Below are 12,646 nucleotides of genomic sequence, written 5' to 3' on the forward strand. Positions count from 1 at the left end.
CCACTACACTACTGTATCCTCCGCTTTTATTAACACAAATTCCGCAGATCTGGAAATCTTAAGCAACAATCACAAAATGCTGGAGGAACTCAGCAGGTCAGGCAGCACCTTTATTCCTAGCTTGGTAATACTGGTATTCACTGCTCCTGAACTGAAGCTGTTAAAACTTGTGTTGGCAGCTCTGTAGTGACAAATAGACCAAACTAGGTTAGGGAGGTAGGTTTTCTCTTTGATGGATATGCTATTCCTTGGAGGGAATAAACTGTCTACATTTTGTGTTAAGAACCTTCATCAGGACTGGAAAAGAAGGGGTCAGAAAGCAGAGCGAGAAGATGGGTGGAGGAGGAAGAGTACATGCTGGCAGGTGATAGGTGAGACCAGGTGAAGGGGAAGATGGGTGGGTGGGGGAAGGGAGGTGATTGGTTGAAGAGGTAAAGGGCTGAAGAAGAAGTCCAGCACATCATTCCCCATAACTTCCACGATTTCTAACATAATGCTACTGTTGTAGAGAACAGGGCAAACCCGAACGCAGGACACAGGCACAGAGATAGGGTTAGGATGCAGTCACGGGCATGAGTGTTGAACGGCAAACAGGAGGGAGTGCAGGAAAGCAGGAGCCAGGCAGAACTTATCTTGACACAGTATAGAAAGGGAAGCAGCAGACAAAGCTTTTCTTAGCACGGAGAGACGGAGTTACACAGGTACACATCGTAACTGGAGTAGAACTTAGAAAACTTATCTTGACATGGAGAGACAGAGTTTCACAGGTAAATCTCGGTACTGAAGCAAAACTTAGAACACACAATCCTAAGCTGCCAGGAAACGCTAATTACCACACTGGCAAAACCAATGATCTGGCAACTAGTGGGTGCAAAGATGGGGTTCTTATGCTGCAGGTCTTGACAAAAACCAGGCCTGCTGCTGTCAAAGGAAATTAGGAGAAAATGGAGAATTAATGGTCGGAACCGTGGCACAATCAAAGGGAATTAGGAGAAAATGGGGAATTAACAGTCGGAACTTTGACAGCTACCACTAAGCACATCTTTACCTCCACCTCCCCACCGTCTATTTTCTCTACGGATCGCTCTCCTTGTGACCTCCTTGTTCCTCCGGCATTCATCAGTTTTTATTTACCTTCACCTTATTACCATCAAGCTGTTCATGACGTGTTTAAAAATGGCAGGAATGGTCAAGCGATCCCAGAGTAGGTACAGCTCGAGTAAGATAGATTACATTCTAGCCATACACCGACTGAGTCCAGGTCCAGCACAGCTTAAGGACTAAGTGAACCCGTCTCCCCTTTCCTTCACAACAATCCTCTTATCCCTCGTTATAGAGTAACCCCCTACTTATCTTTATCCCTGCAAGGAATATCCTCTACTCATCTAAAGCTCCTGGCCTGTTTTCACCAGAAAAGCACAATCACAAGCAGTAGTACTGCAGTTGTCCTGTTCTGTCTGTTTATACTATCCCTGGGGCTACTGGCACTGTTCCCTTTGCAGCAGCCCAGAGAAGGCTGGCTGCCTATTTGTTAACTTGTGTGTAATATTAGATTGATGGCTGGAATAAAAGGATACACTTTCAATAGTACAAATGCCAGCACAAACCCAGCTCGTGATCTGTGGTTAATGCACAAAGCAACTTGGCACTAATGTCAGCATTTTGTTTTACTTTCTGGTTTGAACGTGATGAGTGAAAAAAACACTGCCTGTGGGAACGAAACTTCAACAGGAGATTGCGGGCGGAGAGCTCTGGAGTGCATGCAGAGATGAGGCTGAATTATCCCATTATCCTCGAAAACAAACAGACGAGTTCAAAAGGTTTTCCCATTCCTGGAGAAGATCTCTTTATGCAACCGTGTGAAAAATTAGAATCTGCACGGTAAATGCATCAAGGGAGTAGCCCATCAAAATGACTACCCAGGGGAATGAAAAAACAAAGCAATCAAGATCCTTGTGTGAGGGAATAAACATCCAATGTCATTGCTGTAAGGAATGAAACTCAAAAGGGAAAAAAGTTCACAAGCTGACTTCCTGAGGGTACAAAGTTATTGAAAGCAATGCCTAAAATGTAAACACCATTGTTTTCCATACTTTTGTAGTTCTGTGGCATTTCTTCAACTAAAACAATTGGAAAAATATGACAAACTCAATTCCTACATCCTCTGTCTGAGTTCAACTATCAGAATTACCTTCAGAATGTATCTTTCCATCTCTTTGCAATCCTGACTCAAAAGGCATTTGTCAAGATCACAAAATGTGTTAAGAAGACCATGCGATCTATCAGTTTAACCCTGCGTTCTCTTGCCACTTTGTTTATTAAATGATTCAGGTCTAGATATGGGTGGCAGGGTGGAGATAAGTCTCTACCAAAGGAGGTGTAAGGCACTCCTACCCTTCACTGGACTGTATAGTCACCCTTGGGCAAGGTGTAGCACCTGCTTAGTCCCGATCAGGGTCACATGAAGCCATGGGAGCTGATGATGGATGGTTGTATGAGCAGCTGGTGCATTTCACAATTCCTGGTTTTACGACAACTGAAGCCAGGCAGACAGTCTCTGAAGTGTATTGGTCACCCGCCTTGAAAAGAAGAAGCCAATCGCAAAGCTCTAACCTTAGAAAAAATTTGCCAAAAACAATCATGGTCATAGACATGGCACATAATGACGATGATGTGGTTGGTGATGGATGGGCCTGGACGGAATAACAGCTCAGCATGGATTAGATGGGCCAAAGGGCCTGTTTTGGTGCTGTAGCGGAGTATGACTCTATGACTCTATTCTGTGGATTTTCTTCAATGCACTGTGCTTCAAAGCCCCCTGGTACTGGTCTGTCAGCATGAAAAGGTCCTTTGAAGCTGTCCTAGACATTACCCTCATAGGTTTGAACCCAGTTTTCCCTTGACTTACTTCCACTGCTGATTTTGCACCATTCCCAATGAACATTTTCTATAAGAAAAAAAAGATCTGCAGATGCTGGAAATCTGAAATAAAAATGAGAAGATGCTGGAAATGCTTAGCAGGTTAGGTAGCATCTACAGAGAACAAAACAATTTAATATTTCGGTTTGATGACCCTACATCATAATCTTTTTGTTGTACCATTTATTATTTTAAATAACTTAAGAAATAGGAGCAGGAGTTTCCCTTCGGCCTCTCTAGCCTACTCTCTTAAACAATGTGGCTCAGTCAATTCCAGTTTATGTCCTATCATTATTGTGCTTGATTTCTCTATTAATACAATAAGGTATAGGAGCAGGTGTAGGCAATTTGGCTCATTGAGTTTGCTCTGTCATTTCACCGTGGCTGACTTATTATGCTTCTCTTCCTCATTCCCCAACCTTCTCCCCGTTAACTTTGACATCCTTGCTAATCAAGAACCTTTCGACCTCTGCTTTATGTATACCCAATGATTTGGCTTCCACAGCAATGAATTCCACAGATTCACCATCCTCTGGCTAAAGAAATTCCTCCTCATCTCTATTCTAAAAAGACGCCCTTCTATTCCGGGGCTGTCGTACCCGGAAATGTAAAGATAAAGATCCAAAGGTGAGCTTTATTTGTCACATGTACATCAAAACATTGCAGCATGCAGTGAAATGTGGTGTTTTGCATCAACGATCAACACAGTCTGAGTTGTGCAAGTCTCACCAAGTTCCTGGTGCCAACATAGCACATCCACAACTCACTAACCCAAACCCGTACATCTTTGGAATCAGGAGCACCCGGAGGAAAACCGCGCAGTCACGGGGGGAACGCACAAACTCCTTACAGACAGGGGGCGGGAATTGAACCCCGATTGGTGATCGTCGGTGCTGTAAAGCAACTTTGTTAATCCCTGTGCTGCCATGCAATCTGACCTTGGTGTCATGGCATTTAACGGCTGCACCTCCTGAGACAACTTGCATAGAGGATTTCAAAATGTTCTCTCTCTCTCTCTGTAAGGGGACTTCTTTTCATCTGCAATAAATGGCATTTTCCTTGTAATAAGACTGTGACCTTAAATCCGAGACTTCTCAACAAGTGGAATAAACTATTATCTGTCTCTCAATAAGATATTTATTTATTATTTCAATGAGATCACCTTCCATTCTTCAAAACTTTGAAGCATAGAAGCTTATGAGAGATTGAAGAGACAGCAGAAGGTGGAATCTAAAGCAACACACTAGACATTGGAGGAACTCAGCAACTCAGGTAGTAGCTATGGAGAAGGAGAACGAGCAACTGACATTTTGGGTTGAGATCCTTCAGCTGGACTTGAACAGAGGTTTATCTTTCACAATGTCTCCTTCTACGTCAGATTTGCTTTCTCAGGAACTGGCCTGGCCAACTTTCTCTCAATGGAAAAGTCAGCATTAATTTGGTTCACATCTTCCCCAGGTTATGAATATTGAATGTATAAAGGAGCCATTCAAATGCAAGTGTTACTAGAAAACATAAATACTTAGAAGAGAGGGACTCCATTTTCCAGCAAGTTCGGAGTGAACAACATATGGACAATGGAAACAGGAGTAGGTCGTATGACCCCCTCAAACCTGTGCTGGCATTCAATGAGATAATGGCTACACTCACTATGTTCTCTTTCCAGTCCAACCCCCATGTTGCCTAGTGTTCCTTGTCTCCTTGCATGCAGTTTCCCCCGCTGTGCACCCAAAGTATTGACGTAATCATGAAGAAGACATGCCAATAGCTGTACTTCATTGGGAGCTTGAGGAGGTTTGGCTCTTATGCAAATTTCTATATATGTCTCATGGAGAACGTGTTGATTGGTTTGCATCACAGCCTGGTATGGAGAAGATCATAAGAGGCTGCAGAGTTTTGTGGACTCAGTCAACTCCATCACGGCAGAATCCTCAAATTCAAGTTCAAGTCAAGTTCAAGTCACTTTTTATTGTCATTTCGACCATAACTGCTGGCACAGTACACAGTAAAAACAAGACGTTTTTCAGGGCCATGATGCTACAGAAACAAAACAAAAACTACACTGAACTACGTAAAAACAACACAGAAAAAAACTACACTAGACTACAGACCTACCCAGGACTGCATAAAGTGCACAAAACAGTGCGGCCATTACAATAAATAATAAACAAAACAATAGGCACAGTAGAGGGCAGTAAGTTGGTGTCAGTCCAGACTCTGGGTATTGAGGAGTCTGATGGCTTGGGGGGAAAAAACTGTTACATAGTCTGGTCATGAGAGCCTGAATGCTACGGCCTTTTGCCAGATGGCAGGAGGGAGAAGAGTTTGTATGAGAGGTGTGTCAGGTCTTTCATAATGCTGTTTGCTTTGCAGATGCAGTGTGTAGTGTAAATGTCTGTAATGGCGGGAAGAGAGACCCCCCAGTGATCTTCTCAGCTGACCTCACTATCCGCTGCGGGGTCTTGTGATCGGTGACGGTGCAGTCCACACCATCGAAGACATGTTCAAGTCAAAGGGCTTCAGGAAGGTGACATCCATGAATAACGACCTCCACCATCTATGACATGTCCTCTTCTCTTTACTTTCAATGGGGAAGAGTACAGGAGCTTGAAGACCCACACTCAGAAACAGCTTCTACTGCTGTGCCATCAGATTTCTGAACAGTCCATGAATCTATTCACAAACAAGAGAAAATCTGCAGATGCTGGAAATCCTGGCAGCACACATAAAATGCTGGAGGAACGCAGCAGGCCAGGCAGCTTCTATGGTAAAAAGTACAACTGACATTTCGGGCTGAAACCCTTCGGCAGGACTGGAGAAAAAAAGCTGGATCTATTCCTTTTAATTTGCACTTACTTTTATTTTTGTAGTGTTTATAGTAATTTTATGTTTTTGCGCTGTACTGCATCCACAAAGTTACACATTTCTTGTAATTTAAATCAGTGATAATAAATCTGATTCTGACTCCGACCTCCTTCGTGTTGACAGTTGCTTTGGAGGAAAAAATTTGTCATATCTTTGAAGTCCTCATGGATTCTAAAGAATCTCATTCTTTGGCAACCCACTCATCTTCTGCTAATATCTGACAGAAGGAAATGAAAGAAGGATAAAGGAGGGGATGGTTGACAAGAATCAGATCCATTAATATTTAAAGCTTGGATGTTTATGAATGAACCACATCCAAAGATGGGGCACTTCATATTTTTTGGCTGCAGGAACTGACACATAGTGACTGGGAGCAGACAGCCTGAATCTCATTAGCAACCTTGTTGTACTTTATGGCACAAACATGAAAAAATCTGAAGATGCTGGAAATTTAAGCAACACAAACAAAGTGCTGGTGGAACGCAGCAGGCCAGGCAGCATCTATAGGAAGAAGTACAAAGAGTTAGGGTTAGGGTTGAAGGGTCTCGGCCCGAAACGTCGACAGTGCTTCTTCCTATAGATGCAGCCTGGCCTGCTGCGTTCCACCAGCATTTTGTGTGTGTTGCTTGTACTTCATGGCAGTCTGTTTTTCTCTAGGTATTTGCCGAAGCCTACACTTATGCTGTTCAGTGATTCAATGAGTCCCATTTAATATCAGAGAGCATACACAGTATACATCCTGAATGTCTTAATCTTTGTAGACATCCACAAAATGGAAGAAAAATGAAAAAAATGTTAGGACTCCAAAGCCCAATCCCCTCTTCCACGCACAAATAGAGGCAAAAGATTCAACCTTCCCCCTTGCCACTCGCCCCACCTGCCTTAGCAAAAGCATCAGACCCCCCCCAACTACCCTCCATGCAAGGAACAGCAAAGCCCTCGAGGCGAGCATACTCTAGAGTCCCTCAAAGAAAAACACTGTTCAGCCCAGCACTGCAAAATCCACAGGCTCTCTGTTGCACTAACAAGGGAGAGAGAGGTATCACTCCTGCCACAGTGAGAGGGAGACCCAAAGCTCGCTGTTACTTAGTTACAGTCTGCAGTGTCGCTTATTTTGACAGCAGTGTACACTGCTGTCTCGATGTTCCGATCACCCGCGATGCTTCAGTCAACAACACCGGCTGTTGCTCAATATTTACTTGTTTCAACCGAGAGATGTACAATTTGACCCAAAGTCTTGGGATTGCAACAAGGATGGAAGATTACAAATAGTTATGTTGCCAAGGGCTTCACTATATTTCTCCTCTTCCAGCATCATTGAAAGAAGCAACATCCCTTCTCTGGGACAAACTACTTGTAAACAAAAGCCCAGAAATTCAATCACGTAGTGCATGTTTTTTCTTATTGAGCTGAAGTGGAAAAGCAATCACACTTTTCGAGCACAAGTTGTGCATAATGAAGTGTAGGATTGTGTACTTTTGCAATGGGAATGCTGGGCAGTGACATCAGTCACCGCAACTGTGCAACTCGGAAACAGCATGGAATGTGGCCATGAAAACAGGTCTTAATAGAAGGAAATTACCTATTCAAATGCTTTTTGTACGGGCAAGTCACACCTGGACTTGCGTGTGGTAGTATGGACATTGACTGATTCAAAGTGTATCATCGTAAATCTCTTTGCCCCTTTATTAAGGAGAGAGGGAGCCTGTAGCATGTTGAATTGGTTGGGTGAATGATTCGTTTTTCTGTACTGTAGATCATGGTCTCTCTTGGGGGCTTTGCTATTGTTTGCTTGGTGGGTGGTAGATGCTGGTGTATTTTTGCCGAAGTAAGTAGGGGGAGGGGAGAGCTGACGCGTTGCTGTTGTTTGTGTGTGGAAGGGAAGAGAAGGGGACTTTGGGCTTCTAATATTTTTACTGGCATTCATTCTTTGGGGTACTCTTCTGTTTTTGTGGCTGTCTGTGAAGACCAAGAATTTCAGGTTGAATATTGTATACATTCTCAGATATTAAATGGAACTAGTGAAATATTGAAGTTCAAAGTTTTAAGTAAATTTACTATCAAGGTGCGTCCACTCAGTGGCCAGCTTATTAGGTATCTCCTGTACCTAATAAAGTGGCCACTTAGTGTATTCTTGTGGTTTTCTGCTGCTGTAGCCCATCCACTTCAAAGTTCAATGAGCTGTGTGTTCAGAAATGCTCTTCTGCACACCACTGTTGGAACATGTGGTAATATGGATTATTGTCACCTTCCTGCCAGCTTGAACCAGTCTGGCCATTCTTCTTTGACCTCTCTCATTAACAAGGCATTTTCACCCACGGAACTACTGCTCACTGGATGATACTTTTTGAATTTTTTTGCACCAATTCTCTAAATTCTGGAGACTGTTGTGTGTGAAAATCATAAGCAATCAGTAGTTTCTGAGATACTCATACCACCCCATCTGGCACCAACAACCATTCCACAGTCCAATTCACTTAAATGACATGTCTGCCCCATTCTGATGACTGATCTGAACAACTGTCAAGTCAAGTCAAGTCACTTTTTATTGTCATTTCGACCATAACTGCTGGTACAGTACACAGTAAAAATGAGACAATGTTTTTCAGGACCATGGTGCTACAAGAAGCAGTACAAAAACTACACTGAACTACGTAAAAACAACACAAAAAAAAACTACACTAGACTACAGACCTACCCAGGACTGCATAAAGTGCACAAAACAGTGCAGGCATTACCATAAATAATAAACAATAGACAATAGGTGCAGAAGTAGACCATTCGGCCCTTCGAGCCTGCACTGCCATTTTGAGATCATGGCTGATCATCTACTATCAATACCCGGTTCCTGCCTTGTCCCCATATCCCTTGATTCCCCTATCCATAAGATACCTATCTAGCTTCTTCTTGAAAGCATCCAGAGAATTGGCCTCCACTGCCTTCCGAGGCAGTGCATTCCAGACCCCCACAACTCTCTGGGAGAAGAAGTTTTTCCTTAACTCTGTCCTAAATGACCTACCCCTTATTCGTCAAACCATGCCCTCTGGTACTGGACTCTCTCAGCATCTGGAACATATTTCCTGCCTCTATCTTGTCCAATCCCTTAATAATCTTATATGTTGCAATCAGATCCCCTCTCAATCTCCTTAATTCCAGCGTGTACAAGCCCAGTCTCTCTAACCTCTCTGCATAAGACAGTCCTGACATCCCAGGAATTAACCTCGTGAATCTACGCTGCACTTCCTCTACAGCCAGGATGTCCTTCCTTAACCCTGGAGACCAAAACTGTACACAATACTCCAGGTGTGGTCGCACCAGGGCCCTGTACAAATGCAAGAGGATTTCCTTGCTCTTGTACTCAATTCCCTTTGTAATAAAGGCCAACATTCCATTAGCCTTCTTCACTGCCTGCTGCACTTGCTCATTCACCTTCAGTGACTGATGAACAAGGACTCCTAAATCTCTTTGTATTTCTCCCTTACCTAACTTTACACCGTTCAGATAATAATCTGCCTTCCTGTTCTTACCCCCAAAGTGGATAACCTCACACTTATTCACATTCAAACAAGACAACAGGCACAGTAGAGGGCAGTAAGTTGGTGTCAGTCCAGGCTCTGGGTATTGAGGAGTCTGATGGCTTGGGGAAAGAAACTGTTGCACAGTCTGATTGTGAGAGCCTGAATGCTTTGGTGCCTTTTGCCAGATGGCAGGAAGGAGAAGAGTTTGTGTGAGGGGTGTGTGGGGCACTGAACTTCTTGACCACAATATTCCCTCTATTTTTTCGTACAGCTGTGCAGACCAGCTATTGTTCTGAGCAGAAACTTTTGCACAGCCTGAAAACTGCATGGCACTTTAAATGTTTAAATGGTAAGAAGATCCTTACGGGTCTACTCAGTAAATCCATAATAGAATAATAACCACGATAGAATCAATGAAAGTCTGCACCAACTTGAATGTTCAAACAGTGTGCAAAAGACATCAAACTGTGCAAATGCAAAAAGAAAGAAATGATAATAAATTAGTTAGATGTTAGTTAGATCCCAGTTGGACTACTACAGTTCGGTTTTGGTCACACTACAGGAAGTATGTGGATACAATCGAGACAGTGCAGAGGAGATTTACAAAATTGCTGCCTGGATTGGGGAACATGTCTTATGAGAATAGGTTGAGCGAACTTGGCCTTTTCTCCTTGGAGCAATGGAGGATGAGAGGTGTCCTGATGGAGGTGTATAAGATGATGAAAGGCATTGATCGTGTGGATAGCCAGAGGCTTTTTCCCAGGGCTGAACAAGGGGGCATACTTTTAAGGTAAACACAAAATACTCTGCAGATGCTGGGGTCAAAGCCACGTGCACAACACGCTGGAGGAACTCAACAGATCGGGCCGCATCCATGGAAGTGAACAGTCAGCGTTTCGGGCCGAGACATTGACTGTCCATTTCCACGGATGCTGCCCGACCTGCTGAGTTCCTCCAGCATGTTGTGTGCATGGTTCTAAGGTGCTTGGAAGTAGGTACAGGAGAGATGTCAGAGGTAAGTTTTTCACACAAGGAATGGTGGGTACATGGAATGCACTGCCAGCGAAGGTGGTAGAGGCCAATAAATAGGGACTTTTAAGAGCCTCTTAGATAGGTACATGGAGCTTAGAAAAATAGAGAGGTAGGGAAATTCTAGGCAGTTTCTGAAGTAGGTTACATATCCGGCACAATATTGTGGGCTGAAGGGCTTATAATGTGCTATGGATTTCTATGTAGCCTGAGATGAGGGTCCTTGGACATGAGCCCATAGGTTAGAACATAGAACATAGAAATCTCCATGATTGAAATGTTCCCAGGTTGTGTGAAGTTATCCCCCTTTGGCTCAAGAGTCTAATGACTGAGGGCCTGTCAAAATTTATTTTCCTACAATGTTTGGGATCACATTCATTTGTTCCAGGCACTTCCACCAAATTGAAGAGTATCAATCAAAAGATCAAGATCCTTAGTTACTTTTCCACCTTTCTCATATGTATGTACACAAAGGTTCCCCTAATCTGAGCATCTAGAATTGTGAAACTCTGCAAAACATCAGTCATAATTTCAGCAAAAATGCTCTATGATATCAAGAAATTGCTTGATTCTGACCAATGGCCTATTGAACTGATAAACAGATAGGAGGATGATAAAGATTCCAATGTGTTAAGAGCATAGATTTCTGTGAGTGGTCTGGGGAACGTTACTCAGACAGCTAACAGCAGCAGCTTAAATGGCCATTGACTTGATTGCCTTGCAGAAAAACCACATTATTGAAGGAAAGACCATCACTACTCATCAGAATAATTAAAGTTGTGTGTGAACTGCCTTTCATTGATTTGGAGAGATCTGATAAGGTGCTATACAAATGCAAGTCTATTAGAGTTAATTTACATTTTGCCCTGGGAGGAATGCTTCTGGCAAATAAATGAAAAGGGTCTGAAGCAACAGAAGAGTAGCTGGAGAATATGTGAGCATCCCTGCTAGCTAACAGATTTGCTTTCTTCGGGCAATGAATTGTCTGTGGTAATAAAGAGAGAGACTGCAAATTCTATCTGATGGCAGCTTTCTGCTCGAGAGCTCTCAATGACACAGAATCGTTCTGTCATCCAACATAGGTAACAAAGAGGAACACTCAAATCAAAAGTAGATAGGGCATGGAATTACTTTTTCAAAGTTTCTATTATCCAACGTGACTAACCAAAAGAAAAGCCTGATATATCTGGTTTCTTTTGTTCTTATTAGTGCATCAACATAGTTAGAGCAAATACAAAATATCCTATTGAGAATTGAACCAAGTCCCAGGGAGGACAACTCAGTTGATAAGTGCAGAGCAATTTCACAGTATAAATATGAGAAAGCCCATGGAACGCACACAAAATGCTGGAGGAACTCAGCAGGTCAGCCAGCATCTATGGAAATCGATGTTTTGGGGCCAAGACCCTTCTTCAGGACTAATGTTAAATGTTAGATTTCAAGCATTAACGGTAGATTTCAACCCTGTACCTGATCTATTTCACCCCATTATAACAGATCCACTTGCTTTCGGGAGCTTGAAGCGTGTAAATTAGCTGCCAGGTTTCCTACGTCACAACGCTAAGCACACTTCTAAAGCACTTCATTGACTAGGGGATGTGACGAGCACAAGAAAGGAGTTGGACCGACGCAACTTTGTTTTGCCTTCCTCAGAGACATAGCATCATAATGCTTCACCATCTGGTAGGGGGACACCAATGCAAAGGATCGGAAAAAAGCTGCAGAGGTTTGCAAACTCAGCCAGCTCCATCATGGACATTAAGTCAAGTCAAGTCAAGTCACTTTTGTTGTCATTTCGATGTACACTATGTCCAGTACCTAGTAAAAATGAGACAACGTTTTTCAGGACCCAGCATCCAGGACATTTTCAAAGGACAATACCTCAAGAAGGCAGCATGCAACAGAAAGAACCCTCACTGTCCTGGACGTTTCCCGTTCTCGTTACTACCATTTGGGAGGAGGCACAAAAGCCTGAAGACGTACATTCAACACATTTTAAGAACAGTTTCTTCTCCCACCATCAGACTTCTGAATGACCCTTGAACCCATGAGCACTACCTCACTCAAATGCTCTCTTTTTACACTACTTATTTATTCTTTATATTTTCCTTATGTAACTTACAGAATTTTTTTGTATTGCACTGTACTGCTGCCACAATACAACAAATTTTATGACATCCATCAATGATAATAAACCTGGTTCTTATTCTGGTTCGGAATCTGCTAGGTATTTCAGTTAAATTGGGAAATATTTTCACACACAAATGCTAATGGCACTCTGAGTCTCATTCCATGGATTGTTCTGCATGCTGCAA

General features: G+C 42.9%; 1 protein-coding gene across 2 annotated transcripts in view; it reads right to left on the minus strand.

Moving 5' to 3' along the window:
- The window catches only part of LOC140718912 (NT-3 growth factor receptor-like), an 878,600-nt gene that overhangs the window by 29,204 nt on the left and 836,750 nt on the right, over positions 1–12,646 (minus strand). The window lies entirely within an intron of this gene.

Source organism: Hemitrygon akajei, chromosome 30, assembly GCF_048418815.1.
Source record: "Hemitrygon akajei chromosome 30, sHemAka1.3, whole genome shotgun sequence".
Lineage (NCBI taxonomy): Eukaryota > Metazoa > Chordata > Chondrichthyes > Myliobatiformes > Dasyatidae > Hemitrygon > Hemitrygon akajei.